The 15,596-nt window shown below is 42.2% G+C and overlaps 1 protein-coding gene across 8 annotated transcripts in view; it reads right to left on the bottom strand.

The window, feature by feature from the left end:
• KHDRBS2 (KH RNA binding domain containing, signal transduction associated 2) overlaps positions 1 to 15,596 on the bottom strand; it is a 372,973-nt gene that overhangs the window by 88,673 nt on the left and 268,704 nt on the right. The window lies entirely within an intron of this gene.

The following is a 15,596-nucleotide window of genomic DNA, read 5'->3' as shown; positions in this document are numbered from 1 at the left end:
GAGTAGAAAGAGAACTCAATGGTAAAATTATCTATTCTCCTTCATTAGCATTTTAATAAGAAAGATGCAGCTCCTCTTTATTCCTTAGTTTTCTAGTTGCAGAAGAAGATTCAGGACTGTAAATCATAATTATCCATAACGGACTTCATAAATAATTATACCTATTTACTCATAAATGAGCAAAACTCAAGCAAGTATATGAAAGTTTCTAGAACACTGCAACTGGGATGACAGCCATGGTACTTTGACAGAGAAAAAGACTGCAAATAGTGATCTTTTAAAGCTCTTGCTTTCCATTCTCAAAATACCTTTTAATTTAAGATTTCAATCTTATTGTTAAAATACACAATATATCTGTAAACGCTTTGTTTACAGATAGTATTCTAATTTTCTTTTGAAATATTAATTTCACAGAGATGCAATACATCATATTTTGCTTTTGCTTTCCCCTTTACTGAGAAAGCAAAACTCATTGTGCATTTCTGTTTCCTGAATCAGCTTCTCTGCTTTTCATAGAAACTAGCATTGATCACAGAAATGACAAGTAGAAAAGAGTTTTTCTGCATGACTAATCTGTCTCTTGGATTTTTCAGTCCACATGGTAGAAATGTCATTGATATTTTGGTCTGTTTATTTTTATGAAGTTACAGCATACAAGCAACAAGTTATCCACTGAGCTAAGTGTGGTTTCTCTTAAGAAAAGTGTGAAATCTCTCATGTACTGCTCATGTACACCAAAACCAGAAAAAACAAGTGGGAATTTTTGCATTTTAAAATCAGGGAAATGTAAGTAGGTATTAATTCAGAAGTTGAAAAAATATGTTATACTCACAAACTATCATATTAATATAATTATACTGATTCTGTCGAATGTATCAAAGAACTCAACTTTCAAGCAAACCAGTGATATAACTAATTAACACTATCCCTGTTATACAGATGCAGAAACCAGAATTTAAAAGTGTTAATGTAATTAACACGTTCAAAGTGAAAATCTGTGTTAGAGCAATGAAAAAAACCCTTCAGAATTACTTGGATCATATCACCAGCACAAATTGTATGAGTAATTTCTTGTTCACATCAGCTTTAAAATCAGATTTGATGATTTCATACTGATGCTATTGGAAAGGCTGTTTTATAAACCTTTTAGGAATATCTTCTCAAACAGCTTCATCAACTAAACCACTTCAAGATCCCTGATTGGAAGTCCACAGCCAATAATAAGAGGCTTATATAACCTCAGAATATGAAAACTATTGTTGAAAAAAGTTGTTTTAAAATTGCACTGAAATACATTTCTATCTTGATGAGGTTAAGTGAGTGGCTTTCTTCATTACAGTCTACCCTTCAATAATTTTCCCATTATCTCATAACACTCAATGAATTTTCAAACTTATTCTTTATGATTTCAATACTTTAAAGCTAACTTGACAGAGTATTCTTTTGCTTTGTCAAAACAATTCCTGATCTCATTTCACTAGCACATAAGAGTGTAGGCTGTCTTCCAAACCTTCATTTAATGTTCTTTGATCACACATTTATAACAGTAACCCAAATAAATTAGTAAGATTGCAAGATGATGAAAAAGTTGGTATAACAATTACTGATGTCCATCAGTGTGTCTGAGAACTGACAATATCTCATGATAATTATCTGAAGGAAAAATTTAACTGGTTTGTTACAAAATTACGATTTATCTAAGCATATCTGTTATTTAAATATAGGGTTTGGTTTTCTAAAATTATTTCATCCAAATGGAATAACAGTGAAGTGTCTTCTGCCAACATTGTGATATTGTCATTTTTTATCTGTATTTTATCTTTTAAATTAACCTCACATCATATTTATTCTCTTCCATTATTGGATGACTACAACCAGGATTGAGACAGGAGCGCTGATATATATAAATCTGAAATTTGCTTGCTTAAACACTTATTTTTACATATACCTTAACATTCCATTTCATAGGGTAGTAAGATTAAATGTGACCAGGAAAATCAAATGTTTCACCCCTCAGAAACAGCCTGTGTAGAATTTTCAGCTTGTTTCTCTACATTAACTCTTGTTTTTGGTTAGTGGTGTTCCGAGTGGACGAGGTGGGCGGGCGGCGTGGGCGGCCGCGCCGCCGCCTCCGTGCGAAGACCGTGCCGAGCCCGGGCGCCTGGGCCGCGTCTGAAGCGAGCAAGGTGCGTTTCCCAGGTGGGGGTCGGGAGCGCGGGCTCCCCGACCTTGCCGTTCGGAGTAGGTTGTTTTTTATCCCTCCTCCCCGTCCACTCCTTTATGTTAGGGATAGGCTGGAGAGTATGGAACTCTGTCTGGGGGCAGGTGAGCAGTTTACAGAGAGTTTGTGGGTCAGGGTTAAAGGGAAAACAGCCGTGGGAGACATTACTGTGGGGATCTGTTACAGGCCGCCTGATCAAGGAGAACCTGTGGATGAAGCACTCTACAGACAGATAGGAAAAGCCTCACGCTTGCAGGCCCTTGTTCTCATGGGGGATTTCAACCACCCTGACATCTGTTGGAACGATGGCACTGCACGGCACAAGCAATCCAGGAGGTTCCTCGATGGTGTGGAAGACAACTTCCTTCTGGAAGTGATAGAGGAGCCGACAAGGAGAGGTGCCATGCTTGACCTTGTGCTCACCAACAGGGAAGGGCTTGTTGAGAATGTGGTACTCCAGGGCAGCCTTGGATGCAGTGATCACGAGATGGTCGAATTTGAGATCTCCAGGACAGTGAGAAGAGTGTGTAGCAAGCTCACTGCCCTGGACTTCAAAAGAGCAGACTTTGGCCTCTTCAGGAGCCTGCTTAGTAAGGTTCCATGGGATATAGCCCTGGAGGGCAGGGGGGCCCAAGACTCTTGGGTGATATTCAAGGATCACCTGCTACAAGCTCAGGAGTGCTGCATCCCAACTAGAAGGAAGTGCAGCAGGAGGGCCAGGAGACCTCCTTGGATGGATAAGGAGCTGCTGAGCAAAATTCAAAGGAAAAAAGAGGCTTATAAAAGGTGGAAGCAAGGACAGGCGGCCTGGGTAGAGTACAGGGATGTTGTCCAGGAAGCTAGGGACCAGGTTAGGAAGGCTAAGGCCCAGTTAGAATTAAACCTAGCCAGGGATGTTAAGGATAACAGGAAGGGATTCTACAGGTACGTAGCAAACAAAAAACAGACTAGGGACAACACAGGCCCCCTGAGGAAGCTCTCGGGAGAACTGGCCACACAGGATTTGGAGAAGGCTGAGGTTCTGAATGACTTCTTCGCCTCGGTCTTCACTGGCAAAGGCTCTGACTGCACCACCCAGGTCTTAGAAGGTAGATGCAGGGACTGTGAGAATGAAGACCTCAGGCCCACTGTGGGAGAGGATCTGGTTCGAGACCATCTTAAAAATCTGAATGCGCACAAGTCCGTGGGACCTGATGGAATCCATCCGCGGGTCCTGAAGGAGCTGGCGAATGAAGTTGCTAAGCCACTGGCCATCATATTTGAAAAATCATGGCAGTCAGGTGAAGTTCCCGACGACTGGAAAAAGGGAAATAGAACCCCCATTTTCAAGAAGGGGAAAATGGAAGACCCGGGGAATTACAGACCAGTCAGTCTCACCTCTGTGCCTGGTAAAATCTTGGAGCACATTCTCCTGGACAACATGCTAAGGCACATGAAAAACAACAAGGTGCTTGGTGGCAGCCAGCATGGCTTCACTAAGGGGAAATCCTGCCTGACCAATTTGGTGGCCTTCTATGATGGGGCTATGGAACTGATGGACGGGGTAGAGCAGTTGATGTCATCTACCTGGACTTGTGCAAAGCGTTTGACACTGTCCCACACGACATCCTTCTCTCTAAATTTGAGAGATATCAATTTGATGGATGGACCACTCGGTGGATAAAGAACTGGCTGGATGGCCAGTTGTGGTCAATGGCTCAATGTCCGCCTGGAGACCGGTAACGAGTGGTGTCCCTCAGGGATAGGCCTTGGGACCGGTCTTGTTTAACATCTTTGTCACTGACATGGACAGTGGGATTGAGTGCGCCCTCAGCAAGTTTGCCGATGACACCAAGCTGTGCGGTCCGGTTGATACGCTGGAGGGAAGGGATGCCATCCAGAGGGAGCTTGACACGCTTGTGAGGTGGGCTGATGCCAACCTTATGAAGTTCAACCACGACAAGTGCAAGGTCCTACACCTGGGTCGGAACAATCCAAGGCACAGCTACAGGCTGGGCAGAGAAGAGATTCAGAGCGGCCCTGCAGAGAAGGACTTGGGGGTGCTGATCGATGAGAAAATGAACATGAGCCGGCAGTGTGCGCTCGCAGCCCAGAAAGCCAACCGTATCCTGGGCTGCATCAAAAGGAGCGTGACCAGCAGGTCCAAGGAGGTGATCCTGCCCCTCTACTCTGCTCTTGTGAGACCTCACCTGGAGTATTGTGTGCAGTTCTGGTGTCCTCAACATAAAAAGGACATGGAACTGTTGGAACAAGTCCAGAGGAGGGCCATGAGGATGATCAGGGGACTGGAGCACCTCCCATATGAAGACAGGCTGAGGAAGTTGGGGCTGTTCAGCCTGGAGAAGAGAAGGTTGCGTGGGGACCTCATAGCAGCCTTCCAGTATCTGAAGGGGGCCTATAGGGATGCTGGGGAGGGACTCTTCGTCAGGGACTGTAGTGACAGGACAAGGGGTAACGGGTTAAAACTTAAACAGGGGAAGTTTAGATTGGATATAAGGAGGAAGTTCTTTCCTGTTAGGGTGGTGAGACACTGGAATGGGTTTCCCAGGGAGGTTGTGAGTGCTCCATCCCTGGTGGTGTTCAAGGCTAGGTTGGATGAAGCCTTGTGTGGGACGGTTTAGTGTGAGGTGTCCCTGTCCATGGCAGGGGGGGTGGAACTAGATGATCTTGAGGTCCTTTCCAACCCTAACTATTCTATGATTCTATAAGTCAAGATTATTTCATAATATTTGTTTACATTTCCATTAAAATAAAATTTTATTTTGGAGTTTTGTTTCTTTAGATTTTTCTGTGAATATGTTTCAGATTAAGTTTTTTGTACTCCCACATTTTTTTACTTGCAAAATGCCATCAAGAGAGTTTATAGGCTTTCCAATATCTGTCCAACCATTCCTGACGGATACTGGCATAAAAGCAAACTAGTAACGCAAAGAAAATCAAGGGAGACTATGATGAAAAGCTGGAACTTCTCTGAAATTTACAGGAAGTAGAAATAAAATGAAACCTGCATTTTCATTTAGTCATAATACATTTTTACAATAAACCCAAGTTTTCCAGTGAAATTTTCCTTTCAAAAAGGTGAAACCTTTCCCTCGTTTTGCCTTCTGTGAAGATGTATGCCTGAAGGCTGATCTTAAGAACTGCTACTAGTCATGTACGCATAAAAGTTAGAACAACCTTCAAAGAAATTTGCTAAAGCATTTTCAAAATTGATTTACTACCTGCACTAATAACTGCTAATCAAATATCTTACTGCCAAACTCAAAGGCACTACGACCATTTCATTTTTCAGTCTTGTCAAATACAATGAATTAGATTTAAAACACAGACTACTTACATAATACAGGCTCCTCAGTGAATTAACATATCTTAAAAAAAATTAAATTCCTTAAAAAGAGGTGTGATACTCAAGCAAAGAAAGTAAAGACCCTATTATACGTTCAGTTGCCAGGTATATTAACAATTAAAAAATTAAAGAAAGCCTACAAACATTTTAAATCACGGAGGAGAAACGGCTGAGGACTCTTGGAAGGAGGTCCAAGAGTCCTGGTTGTGCTGGAGGAGCTAACACCTCTGAGGGGTACTGTGGCTGAGGGAAAACCACCCTGGGGCAGAAACTGCTGAGCGTATGTGGCCCATGGGCAACCCAGGCCAGAAAAAAAAAAAAAAGCAAGAGGCAGCAGACAAAAACAAGGACTGAAGAGTAGAAAGAAACCACCACTTCTTATGGATTACTCTGCCATCACCAGAGGCTTCAAAGAAGTCAGTCAGCCTCATAAGAGAGGATCATCTTCAAGCCGTAGAATATCCTAAATTTACTACTTCTTTAAGCTCTGCTGTTATGATTTCCTTTCTTCTTCAAAGACCACTTGACTACTTTGAACTCTTTAGTCATAAGCACCTTAGGGAGCCATTTAAACAGAACTTACAAATAAGATTTGCTAACCAATATTGGTGACCTGGTAAGATATTTCTTATATGTAACCTTCAACACCATTACATAAAATAGAGCAACATAAGAACAAAATCATGCTAGATTCTAAATAGAAAAGTTAGAATAAACAGAAAGATACAAATTAGAAAATTGTTGCTTTAAGGCATGTTCCAATAGAAACATCAATGCAGCAGTTAGCTATGTTATAGATGAGCAGTGTTTCTTAGTTGCTTTCAAAAAATGTAAATTGCAACCTCTTGTAAGCTAGGTGCTTATTATTAAGAATCAGGTATCTTGGAAACATTCTACCCTGTAGTGTCCATATTTGTAGCCAACAATAGGAGGCCTGTCTTTTTCATTTAGAATTTAATTCAAGATCTTCTGTGGTGAAAATGGCTGTTAAAAGCTTACAATATTGATTCCCATTTTAAGATAGAGAGTTTAGGAGAAAAGATGAATGTAACAACCTGAGCCTGGAGGAAGCAGAAGTCTGTAGGATTTAAGTTTTTGAAGCTCAATCGTAGAATCATTTAGGTTGCAAAACACCTTTAGGATTGTAATAAAACAAAAATTAAAGGGTCTGGAACCCTAAAATTAAAAACACAGGAGTAACTTCTAGCCTTTTATTCTTGTAAATGATGAAAGTGATGTTAAGAAAACCTGGGGGAAAAGTAAAATCTCACAAATTAAGAAAAATCAAGGACTGCATCTCCCCACAAAGGAAGGTGGAAGGTGTCCTTGCCCATGGCAGTGGGGTTGGAACTAGTTGATCTTTAAGGTTGCTTCCAACCCAAATAATTCTACAATCTTATGCTATGCATCTTCACATGATGCCTATCCTTCCTGCTAAGCATGGATCACAACAGCACCTTAAAGCACAAGTATCAGTGCATGTGTATATTTGAATATCCTGGATGTCCAATTGTGAGATATTTAGATAGTACCTCGAAAACATCCTTGTGTTTTCTGTAACTGCATCTTACATATATTATGCAGATTTGATGTCCTCTTTTTCTCATGGATATAAAGCTTGTGATCTAATTAAGTCCAATAATCTTGCATAACAAATTGAGACTATTTTACATTAAGCTTTGATGTATGTCTCTTCCTTCTTCTAAAATAGTGTTTCTGTGAGCTGCAAGAAATTTCTAACTGCAGAAATCTTTTCTCTAGCTAAGGTAACTTGATTAGCCCCTTACTTTTACTGACAGTATGTTTCTGCCCAACCTCTGCACTGGGGTTGAGGAAATTACCTGTGAAGGAGTTGCAAAAACACTCAGATGCAAAAGCAAAACTTGTTCGTGGGGAATAGCAGACGAACTATCTCCTCCTGACAGGCACGCTTGTGGGAATCGCCGGGAGACGAGCTCATCAGATGATGACCAACAAGTCTCGTTTATTGCTAAGCAGATGGATACTTATATACCTTGCTTGCATGTTTATAGTTTGGTTACAGAGAGATCATTGGCTTACAGCTTTTACATGTTACAAGATCATTGGTTTGTAGCTTCTACATTTTTTGCAGCTACACCGTGCACACCCCCCACCATCCTCCTTCTCATGCACTTATCACTTAGTGGCCTTGGCTGTGATTGGTCATAGTATGTTGCTGTTTGCCGGTGTCCTTCATTTCCTCATTATCTGGCCTGAGAGGTTTGCACCATGTTCTACACAGATGTCTTGTTTCAGCTCGTTGATGGGAATGTGACCTTTTGACCTTTTTCGACAAGCCAATCCTCCACAATTCCCCCTTTTTCTTTATAAAGGAATAAGGACTGAGTCAGGAGTCCTTGTAAACAAGCAGAAAACAATGCAAAGCATAACAAAGTAACAAACCCCCTATAACTATGAGACCTATAACAGCGAAGCAGCTTGTAAAGCAAACGTATATGCAGCTCTATGAAGTGAAACTTCTAAAATCAGCTAAATATGTCTGAAGCGCTATAAGTGGGTTACATAAAAGATAATTTGACAGACTATACAAAAAGTCTTTGTTTCAGCTAACTCTGGCGAAGATGCCTTATAGACTGACAACCACCACAATATAATTCTACTGTAGGGTCACACTGATGACAAAAACTACAGAGTTACCGAAGCACTTGTTGTATCACCAATCTCAGTTGTACCACTATATGCCTGTGGCCATGGACCGGATCTAGGAGGGCGACCGTGCTCAATGAAAGTTCTGTGTTGACTAAGGAGTTAAGTTCTTCTATTAGTGGCTGTAGCGCTCGGCGCAAGCAACGCTCCTCCTGGGCCTGCGAGTCAGGGTCCATACACTAGCTCGGAGACACCGTCACCGGAGCTTCTGCAGCAGCCGGTCTTAGTCACTTGGATGGTACCCACAAGGGTCCTGCAGGAGCACAAACACAGGCGTAACCACGGCCCAGATACATTACTTCTGCCGGTCCCTGCCACAGATCTGTATTAGGATCTCGATAGTACACCTTAAAAGAAGGCTTTATCTTCTGTTTGTACAAAGTGCTTAATAACCGCTGGAGTTTGTTCATCACCAAAGATGCATAAATAATTTAACATAATTTCACCCATATAATCAGCATCGATGACACCTGGAACAATGAATAGTCCTTTCAACGCAGATGATGATCTCCCCAGTAGCAAGGCTAGTCTCATAGATTCTTTTAACAATTCTGAACCTAGCTGGACTTGAGCCTCCTTAATGGAGAACTGTCCAGTTCCCATCAGGTGTTGTAATTGCACCCCAATCAGGGGATCTCCCTGGCCTCGCTGAACTGCAACTGCCTCTTGACAGGTTTTCTGCCAATACATGTTCCATAACAACAACTGCGAAGGGGTGAGGATTAATTTCACAATACTTTTCATATAACAGCAAATCTGTTCCCCAAATATATGACAACATCTGCCTAGTGGGTTCAAACTGAATGCCTGTAGAAATAACAGTTTGCCTTAACTGAGATAGCAATTTCAATTTAAGGGAGACATTTCAGCATTTACTGCCTGACCTTGAGCGTTAATCTGGTACTTAACAGGAAAGGCGAGAATCTTTTCCTGCAACAATCAAAATCATTGTTTGACAGAGTCTCTCTCTGAATAGATTTCCAATCTATCACCTGGATTTGCATTTGTCTACCTGTGCTCTGCAACTTTACCTTCCTTTCTTCTCCCCCCCCCCCTTTTTTTTTTTTTTTTTTTTTTTTTTTTTTTTCCAAAAGTTGCTCACCCTGCTTTGCACGGCTACAAACAGCAGCCTGCTCGGCAGCAGCTACAGCTGCCTGCCTGCTTCAGCAGCAGCCATAAATACCTGTCAGCAACCACACTTTTGCATTAACCCTTTCTTGCCTGAAACGTTAAACCACTACCTGTTAAAAACTTTTACATGAACACGATAACAAAAAAAAATACATAGAACACCATCTGCTCTCATCACACACACACACATACGTATGCATATGGGATCCCACAAGCACATTTCACACAACTACAATATTTGAAACACAAAATCCAGACAATCATTACTCGCACTACACAGTTCCACGTACAGAACGTGGCACAAGGACTCTGTGAAGACTATCAGGAAACCAGCTCCAACAAGCATCATCGCAGTGTGAGGTGGCAGGCTCAGCACTAGCAAGCGTCCCCGCAGAGGCTCTGCCTCCCTCACATCGCGTGACGTTTGGGCTTTTATACTGATCAAAATGCACACTCATTCTGACACAGGTGGCCAGTCTATGTCAGAAGAAGTGGCCAGCAATATCTATAAAGGTTTCCAAGCATCAATAGAATCATAGACATTTGCTAACTTCTAGTACATGAGTATCACAGACAGACTGTATCAAATGAGTTGTATATGGGACCCCAAGTCCACAGTCCGTCACAGTCCGCCCGATACCCCTGATAAGGGCATATCAGAGACCTTCCCGCCGCGGGTCTTGATCCAGCACATACATCACAGGGAAAGCACACAAAACATCTGCATCCCACACCCATTTCGCTTCTCCCTTTACAGCTGTCCATTTATCATGAGGATCTGGGGGATATAAATTAGGCTTCTTTTCTGGCTCCATGTCAAAAGGATCATCCAGGTCAGCATCAGAATTAACAGGCGTCAGAACTTCAGGAGCAGCAACAGCAGCCTGATGAACACGCACAGGCTCTTTCTTGGGGTCAATAGGGTCTGGGTCAAAAGAGTGTTTTCATCTCTGTCTTCCTTAATTTCTGTAGGGATCTTTTGAGGTTGTGAAGTTACAAGTGTTATTTCTACAGAGGTTGCCAGGTCCAAGCCGAGGCTTCCGCTGGTTGCGGGTTGCAAGGGGGTGGAATCATCTGAGCTACAGCGGCAATTTGTTTCTGCATGCGGCCATTGGTGTACGCGCTCCTGTTGCAGTTTCCCAAACCTCGCCGACACATAGAGGTGTTATGTGAGTTGTTTCGGCATTTCTGACACCACACTCCTGAGACAGTGCATTCTCGGCGGAGATGTCCCATTCCTCCACATCGATAACAGCGTAGAGGGCCGCGGTTACGCTGGCCAAGTGCGGCCGACGCTTGAAGGGGTGCAAGAGCGGCTAACACCTGAGTCTGTGAAGCCTTAGCTTGTTCCTGAATTCCCTCAGCTAGCTGTTTTATGGCATCTACTACCATAGCTTGCGGCCCTGTTGGTTGTAAGGCCATTCTTTCTAATGCTTCCTCTATAGTCCAATCAGCTCCCAAAGTAAGAATAACATTTCGGGTAATGGGGTTGCAGTTTTGTAAAGCACATTGTTTTAACATGGCTCCCTTCATGTAGTCTGGGACGCCTGCTTTCTCAATAGCTGCAGCAGCTCTGTCTATAAAGGACCCAAATGATTCGTCTCGCCCTTGCTTGATAGCCATATATGAAGGCACACCTCCTGGGTCCTTAACTTGGTTAATAGCTTGCCGTACCAAATTCATAGCTGCTCTACACTTATCAGGTCCTAATAAAGCTTGTGCCTCGGTTCTAAAAAACGGTCCTGTACCCATTAACTCATCCAGGGTTACCCCGTAAAGGGGATCCCCAGGTTGTCTTTGTATAGCTACGAATCCATGAGCCAGATTTTGCCAATGAGTGTTAAAAAGCAACTGCTGATGTTGTGAGAATATAAGCTTAGCAATACTCTTGCAATCGGATGGTAGCAAGATATGAGCAGTCCAGATATAATCTAACATCTGCTTTACCGGCTCACTGGTGACTCCAAATTGACTGGCCATCGCTCGTAATTGTGATAACAGTTTCCAATCTAAAGGGGTAACAGTTGCCATCAAACCACCCTGGTGTTGCTGAAAAGTCACCGGGCATGCCAACGAGGTCGCCACCTCATCGTCCCCCTTTTCAAGGCTGTCCTTAGCCACCGCTGCCCAAGCCTCCCTTCTTTCTTTAGCTATGGCCTCCACTAGGTCACTTTCTGCCCCAGGGATAGGCTCATTGCTTGAAAGAGGGTTAACAGAGGGCTTTTCTGGTTTTAGAGTCGTAGTGGTGGGGGGAGCTGTTGGTTCCGAAACTGAGGGGCTTGCTCCGGTGTCATCTGCATTTTGTGGAGATGGCAACATTACTTGTGAAAAAGCAGATGGCATTGGAACGGAGGAAGGCCAGTCAATTTCATAACTTCTGTTTTTTGCCTGAGCCGTGAGTGCCTGCTCGGCAGCTTTCTTTTCTGCCTGATATTGTAAAAGTTCATTATGTACCACCCGCCATAATTTACCTAACTTTGACTTTAACATCTCTAAAATAGTTCTCCAAATGACCAACAAATGTTTCACAGTGTCACTGCCTTCTGTGCCTGCGTTCTTCAGAGCTTTCCCGATCCCTGCTGTCTTCCCAGCCTTTTGTTTTAACAGGGTATTATATATAGCTTGCCAAATCTTATCTCCAAATTTTCGCCTTTCTGCTAATTTATGGACAGTGTGAGGGTTAACAAAACATCCCTTAGACTGTCCATAAGCTAACAGTCCCTGCAGCTCTTTCTGCAGGTCGATCCCTTTAACCTGCCGCTTTTCTAAGAAGGCAGTAAATAAATCATACGCCGCTTGCCTTTCCATACCTTAGCGCGCTTGTTGCAGCCCCTTCAGGTTTCGGCGGCGCGTATCGGCCGGGCTCGTCTATACGGTCACCCAGGGTCCGGCGCTTAAAATCCTGAGATCTTGGCGCTTTGACCGTCCTGTGGCTGCGATCAGGACCCGAGCAGAACTTACGTCGTCCCACCGTGGTGTTCGAGGGATCGCGTCGGGGTCACCATTTGTGGGAATCGCCGGGAGACGAGCTCATCAGATGATGACCAACAAGTCTCGTTTATTGCTAAGCAGATGGATACTTATATACCTTGCTTGCATGTTTATAGTTTGGTTACAGAGAGATCATTGGCTTACAGCTTTTACATGTTACAAGATCATTGGTTTGTAGCTTCTACATTTTTTGCAGCTACACCGTGCACACCCCCCACCATCCTCCTTCTCATGCACTTATCACTTAGTGGCCTTGGCTGTGATTGGTCATAGTATGTTGCTGTTTGCCGGTGTCCTTCATTTCCTCATTATCTGGCCTGAGAGGTTTGCACCATGTTCTACACAGATGTCTTGTTTCAGCTCGTTGATGGGAATGTGACCTTTTGACCTTTTTCGACAAGCCAATCCTCCACACACGCTCATTACCCTGGCATGGGAGGAAGCAGGCAGGTTGCTGATTCAGTTCCAGTTCTGCATTTTTCCCTGGAGTGGCTCAATGGAAGCCAGGAAACTGACAATCCCAGCCAAGGAAAATTACAGCACATCAAAATGTAGCACTGCCTCAAGACATTTGACTGTCCTATAACCGCCTCACAGTATTTCTCTCTCCAAGGCACACCCCACAAACTTTAGCTTCAGACAGGAGTAAAAACCATGAAATTTAAATGAGCAAACGTAACTTATGATCATAATTCATGAAATGCACAGAAACTGCAGGTTGTAAAGATAGTGAGTGAAGGAACTAGCTATAAATAAAAACCTTTCAGAAGTGAGAAACATTCTCTAATATAAAATGCAGGGAATATGGGAATATTTCTGTATGCATAATATAGCCTCATCCCATTTCAACAATGCTCGCTTGTCTATCTAAACCCCTAAATGACTGCCACTGCTGACATATGAGAAGCAGATAAAGCATTCAACATGAAAAAGATAAATCTAGCGGAAAATCCTAACCATAAAAGTTTACAATTGGGTATGACCACACCTTGAAAACCATAGTAAGTTTTGGTCCCTGCACTACAAGACAGACACTGAGGTGCTGGAACGTGTCCAGAGAAGGGCAACAAAGTTGGTGAAGGGTCTAGAGCCCAAGTCTTACAAGAAGCAGCTGAGGGAACTGAGGTTGTTTAGTCTGGAGAAAAGGAGGCTCAACTACCCAAAAGGAGGCTGTACTGAGGTGGGTGTTGGTCTCTTCTCCCAAGTAACAAGCAATAGCACACTAGGAAATGGTCTCAAGTAGAGCCCAGGAAGGTTTAGGTTTGATATTGGGAAAAATTTCTGTAATGGAAGAATTGCCACGCATTTAGCACAGGCTGCCCAGGGAAGTGGTGGAGTCACCATCCCTGGAGGTATTTAGATGTGCAGATGTGGTGCTTGGTTTAGTGGTAGGCTTGGCAGTGCTATGTTAACAGTTGGACCCAATCTTAAAGGTCTTTTCCAACTTAAATGATTCTGTAACTATCAAGAAGAGAGTCCAAATGACAGTTTTGTGAGGCTGGGTGTTTTTTGCATAGCAAACTTCAAGGGAATCGAAGGCAGACCCATGTGTGGAAATCTAAACTTGCAGAGTACCTGGAAAGAAGTCTGGATGACATCTAGCAGTTTGTCACACATCAAGATTTGTCTCAAATTCAAGAGAAAAAAATCTGGTTTAGAAAAGGTTTCAACTGTTTGATTTGAAAAGATATTTCCTGGCCAAACTACATCTGCACCTTATGGCTAGCTCACTATTTCAATGACGTTAACTGTCCAATAGTTTCATCTTAAGTTTTGCTCAAGTTTATTTCAAATGGCCAACATTGATGCTAGTATACTCCTAGATAAAGGGTAAAAGTACATATTGATGCACAGAACACAGCTCCTTCATCTAAGCCTGTGATTCTAGCTGACCTCGCCAGGGCTTCTCTCTGGTCGTTTTGGTTTCTTAGAAGCAGATACTATTGCAAGCGCTGACACCAGAACTACACCAAAGGTTAAGTGACAAGAAAACAGTCCATTAGTATCTTTTCATATTGTCCATAAGTCAGATTTTGTGTCTATAATAAATGTTTATTCTTATATTTTAAAAGAAAACTAAAGACTGCTGCTCCCTCAAAAAAAAAAAACAAAACAAAAAAACCCAACCCCAAAACTCCAGTATTTTCTCCAATTCTGTAGATGAGTCAAAACAAAAACAGATGAACAGACAGGGAAATTAGCAATACAAAAGCAGCAGAAGCAAGGAGTTTGTAACAACAACATTAAGAAAATGACATCTTTTTGACTGAGTGTCCTAAGTTAAATATCTTCCTTACGGAAAAAGAAGCTGAACTAAATTTACTGAATGCAAAAATAAACTACTGAATAAACATGGATAACTAATGGCACTCATGATGGTAATGCCTCTGTTCCTGTCTTTGCATTACTTTCCACATAGGGAAAAAAAAAAAATCTGTATTTCTCTATCAAATGATACTGACTTTAGCACAGTCTTTCACCTCTATTTTATCTGCATGTTCAAATAAATGCTACCTACAAAGACGAGCAGATACAAAAAAAGAGATATTAAAATATTCAGTTATTCCTGTATCATTGGGCATAGTTTAGACTAGTTTTATTAGGTTTGTGCTTTGAGGCCAAATTTCTCAAGCATATCTTGCTACTAATTAACTTTGGTAGAGTAGAAAACTGTATCTAAGAGGAGTAAAATTAAGTGCTTAGGAGCATGGGGGAAGTTAAAACTTTCTGCTAAAACAAGTTGGATTTGGGCTGCACCAAAATTGTGGCAAGTATATTTTGCAGGATTAAGTAAATTTATTACTATAACACATATATTGCAAGACTGCAAAATCTGTGGTATACAATCCAGAAGGGGCATCAAATCAGCACTGCAGGTATCCTATGCAAAGAAAGCTTTTATACAGTGCCTTTTTTGGTTTTTCCAAAGGGAGACAGTTATGCCTTGCACAAGTATTGTTAGGGAATAGCAAGTAGAAATCTGCATTTTGCATAAAAATACAGTTACGAAAAGTATTGTGTCTTAACTGTAGGTGTAAATATGAGCTATCAGAAAACAGGTAATGTATAAACAAAACACCCCATCATATGCAATACTGTATACCAAGGGAAAATTCTCTTTGATCTACATGACTGATCTTTGTTCAAATATGCTACATTCTCTCAGTATGCAGAACTCACACTGATATCAACAGGAGGTCCACAGAGTCAGCGGGAGCA

This window comes from Lathamus discolor, chromosome 5 (assembly GCF_037157495.1).
Source record: "Lathamus discolor isolate bLatDis1 chromosome 5, bLatDis1.hap1, whole genome shotgun sequence".
NCBI classification, from domain to species: Eukaryota; Metazoa; Chordata; class Aves; order Psittaciformes; family Psittacidae; genus Lathamus; species Lathamus discolor.
Note: the sequence above shows the minus strand (reverse complement) of the source record. Positions and strands in the feature narration are given on the sequence as shown.